This window comes from Hyaena hyaena, unplaced genomic scaffold (assembly GCF_003009895.1).
Source record: "Hyaena hyaena isolate Hyena2069 unplaced genomic scaffold, ASM300989v1 scaffold_362, whole genome shotgun sequence".
In the NCBI taxonomy this organism is placed as follows: Eukaryota; Metazoa; Chordata; class Mammalia; order Carnivora; family Hyaenidae; genus Hyaena; species Hyaena hyaena.
Window position 1 is genome coordinate 1,098,640 of NW_024080998.1, and position 4,527 is coordinate 1,103,166.

Genomic DNA, 4,527 nt, shown 5'->3' on the forward strand with positions numbered 1-4,527 from the left:
TTTATTTGTGATTTTTTTTTCGTTTGGCACTTCAATGGTGGTATTCCATTATTTTCCAGATTCTGTTATTTCTGAATGTAAGTCAGCTGTCATGTGTGTTTTTCCTTCCAATTCCCCCTCCCAAATAAATTGTCTCTTTTCCCCTCTGGTTTTTTTTTCGGGGAATGACAAAAGGATGACAAAGTGTGTTTCTTTAGGTCTGGTCCTTTGATACTGCTATACATTTAGACATAAATAATTTAAAGTCAGGGAACTAATAATTATGTCAGTGTCACCTCCCTTCCTCCCCTTTGGCACAACTGTTCCAACTGGCTTCCTTTCTGACTTCTCCCTTCAAAATCCTGGAGTGTGAGGGACAGGGGTCACTTCTTGTCAGCTTCTGCCTGGGCTGCCAAGTCTGTTACTTTCTGAGCAGCAAGAAATGTGGCCCCCTTCTTCGGGAAAGCTGCTGACTCTTCTGAACTGAGGCCCTTTGCCACACGAAGGCCCAGGGAATGGGAAGCGCCAGTGAACAATAGAGAACAGGGGCACATCCTGCAAGGCAAAGGCATCATCCTGTGCTTTAATTCGGGTGATCTCGTACACATACTCCAAGCCTGCCACCCTTACCCCTGTCTGCTGGGCATTCCTTCTCAATCCCGGCAGCTGCCTTCAGAAAGTACAAAAAAGTGAGTGTCCAGTTTTGATTTCAAATGTCCTGTCTGGCTTCACAAAACTCTTGGTGGGCAAAAGAATACCTTCTTCTTTTTTTAATGCGTATTTATTTTTGAGAGAGAGAGAGAGCACAAGCAGAGAAGGGGCAGAGAAAGGGGGAGACAGAGGATCTGAAGCCAGCACTGTGCTGACAGCAGAGACCCCGATGTGGGGCTTGAACTCACAAACTGAGAGCATGACCTGAGCCAAAATCTGATGCTCAACCAACTAAGCCACTTAGGTGCCCCAGGAATGCCTTCTTTGATGCCCTTTGTCATCTTTTTTAAAAAATGCTTATTTATTTTTGAAGAAGAGAGAGAGACAGAGTGTAGGTTGGGGAGGGGCAGAGAGAGAGGGAGACACAGAATCTGAAGCAGGCTCCAGGCTCTGAGCTGTCAGCACAGAGCCCGACGCAGGGCTCGAACTCACAAGCTGTGAGATCATGAGCTTAGCAGAAGTCAGATGCTTAACTGACTGAGCCACCCAGGTGCCCCAATTCCCTTTGTCATCTTGTTGAACTTCTTGCAGAACCGGTTGATAGAGACACCACTCTGACATAGGATGGGCCTCATGGGGGTCTGGACATGGTCTGGGCTGCCCACATGATAGTCTGGATCATGGTGCTAGCCTTGGGCTTCCTGAGAGCCTGAGTGGCCTAGCTCAGCTTCAACATGATGAGGGGTTCCAGTCCTTCGTTCACTTCAGAGTAATAGTAAGAGCAACAGCATCTGGCCTGGCCATCTAGATTCCCCTCTGCCTATTTTTAAAGAATTTGTCTTCTATCTTTGATTTTCAGTGGCTATGATGTGCCTAGATGTGATCTTCTTTCTATTCATCCTGCTTGTGGTTTGCTGAGTTTCTTGCATATGCAGTTTAATATATTTTATCAATTTGGAAAATTCTTCACTATTTTATCTTCAAATATTTCTTTTGTCCAGTTTTCTTTCTTCTTGCTTTCTGGGGTTCCAATTCTATGCACATAAGACTATTTGATATAGTCCCCTGAGTTTCTAATATTTTTGTTTTTAGTATTTTTTAAATTTCTCTGTGCTTCTCTTTGGATTGTTTATATTGGCTTATCTTCAAATTTTCCAATGCTTTTCCCCCTCCCTGTGTCCAGTATTCTGAGGAATTTAATTCTTTTACCGTTCTTTGTGTCCAGAGCTCTTCACTATGCACAAGCTTTAAAGAACTAAAGACACAGATATAGATGTAGATATAGATATAAATTTTCCCTTGGCAAGAGCAACAGTCTTTCATAATTGTCTACATTTTAGTGGGAAGTAGAACCTGCAGTAGTTCCTAAAGAATCTTAAATAATCCAGGGAACTTGTTAAAAATTCATATTCCTAAGAAATGCTATCAGACACCAGACAATATCTAGGGTACTAAAAATTCTCCAGATTGGTCTGATGCAGGAGTCCCCAGGCACCCTTTGAAAATCTCTCATTTGTTAAAAGCCTAAAGTCAATAACTAGTTGGCAGTTGGAAAATGCAAATCAGCATTAATTGAGACCTAAGTAAGACCATCAACAAAGTTATCAGATTGCTTTACTAAGCCCAAATTTAAAAACAAAACAACCTAATTTAAACAAATGGGCACACATGGAAATAGCCTAAAATTGTTGAAAGCCATGTAGTTGCTTCATTTCAGATGGCATTGATTTCATGCTGGGATGTGGCTCTTCAGTAAGCCAACTGGAGACATAGACAACTTGGGGAAACAAGATCTTCATAGATCTGTTCATTTGTGTTGGTGGGCTGGTGGAATTCTTGAGAGTCTCTACAGAGAAATGTAAGGTTTCAGGGCCTGAAACAAATACCAAGAGCCAAAGACTAACTGACGTATTATGTGGCTAATTTTTAGACAAACATACCAGAAACTGTACATTCAAATGAGGGCTGTCCTCTTTAACAGGGTATATAATGCAGAAGGGCAAATAAGTTGAGTATCAACACCAATTCATTGGTTTGGTGCCCCAAAGAGCTGGATCTGGCTCAGTAGGAAAGAGTGCTTTCATCTACTAGCAAGATCTGCCATGAGCATGGCTGGGGACAGTGGAACACACAGGCTGTATGATTACCTTCCTGGTTTAATGGTAAGACCCCTGGATTTGAGGTTTGAAGATTTGAACTTGAATCTTGATTCTACTATTTACCAGCTGTGAGATCTCTGAAAACACCTTCTGTAGCCTCAATTTCTTTAATTTAATGGCAGTTAGTCCTAACAGTATTTCCAGTGTCTATTTCATAGATATGTATGTGATAGCCCCTTTATCATTTATAAAGCAGTAGTCACAAGTTTTTCAAAGTCACTTTGGCAGGCTATGGTCTTATTCACAATAATTTGGCCATTGCACTTAATACTTTGGATGTGTATTGACAAATAGTTTGAGCAACTTGGAAAAAGCACTTTTATATGTACCTTGTTTTTATAATTCGGCCAGATCACTGACAAATTGATCATGACCTTTGGATCCAAATGGCATGGTTCTTCCCCAAAATTCACTATCAATGGATTTGGTACTCCCAGATTATTAAATAGGGTGTGCCACAGGCTTTTGAAGATTCTTTACAGAGAGAAATTCCCAAAACATTTTGTGCAATGGGAACCTCATTAGTATGAGTATGATCTTCTAACAGTATTACATTGAAGGCCAAAATTCACTTGAATGTGTAACTTCCTGTTTAATAAACCAGTCATTTTGCATCAGACTCTCCTGGTGTGTATAGCAGTATTACCATGTGTTGAATCAGATGACGCTCAGAGGCTAATCCTGCAGTAATCTCTAGGAAGGCACAGTGATATAAATGAGGAGCCCAGGTGAATGAATTCTCTCAACCTCTGGTAGAGATGGAATCAGAGCTTTGTAGTTCTTACTGATAATGTTAGTCTCTAAGCAACCAACTTTTGGCAACTCCAGAATTATGAAACATGGATTTTATGCAGCTGTGAAAATCCTGTCTTGTCCATAAGCAACTACTATGATTATGGAGAAGTAAGAAATATTGAAAGGAAAGCAACCAAACAGTCCTTGGAAACAGTGTTTTTCTGCATTGGCCTCTGGGCTTTTGAAGGGGATGCTGACATAATTCTAATCCCAAACTATTGTGGAGAGTGAAATTAGGACATGGGGTGGCCCCTTCTCTAGAGTCATACTCTGGCCTTTCTCTCTTCATGAGGGAAAGAGTCCTAGAGACAAAGGATGTGCCACTTTTAGTCCATTGTGGTAGGAAGAGCTCTAAGATGGAACCCAAGATTCCTATCCCCTGTATCTTCCTCTCTCCTTGAATACAGCAAGACCTATTAATATGACGGATGTCATTTATATGATTAGGTTACATATTATCAAAGGTGAAGGGATTTGGGAGAGTATAAGTCAATCAAGAGATAGACTGTCTTGGGTGGGTCTGACCTAATGAGGTGAAAATCACTTAAAAAGGGGACTGAGCCCTTCCTAATGAGAAATTCTCCCACTGGCCCTGAAGAAGCAAGTTGCCAGTGGTTCTATAGCCCCAAAGAACTGAATTCTGCCATCAACCTGTGATCTTAGAAGAGGACCCTGAGCCTCAGATGAGTCTACAGCCCTGGTTGACATCTTGATTACAGCCTGCTGAGAGCCTGAGCTGAAGACCAAGCTAAGCCATGCAAGGACTCTTGTCCCCTGGAAACACCAAATAATAAATATATGCTGTTGTAAGCCACCCAAATTGTGATGATTTGAGATACAGCACAGAACACTGGTTCACCCACATTCATCTTCTAGTTAGTGGTACACAAAGCATGACCTGTGTACTACTGGTCCAGGGTGAGCTAAATACTGAAAGTAAGAG

General features: G+C 41.5%; 1 pseudogene; it reads right to left on the reverse strand.

Annotated features, from left to right (window-relative positions):
* Positions 1-362: 362 nt before the first annotated feature.
* On the reverse strand, positions 363-1,366 carry LOC120244019 (annotated as a pseudogene).
* Between the last annotated feature and the right edge of the window lie 3,161 nt (positions 1,367-4,527).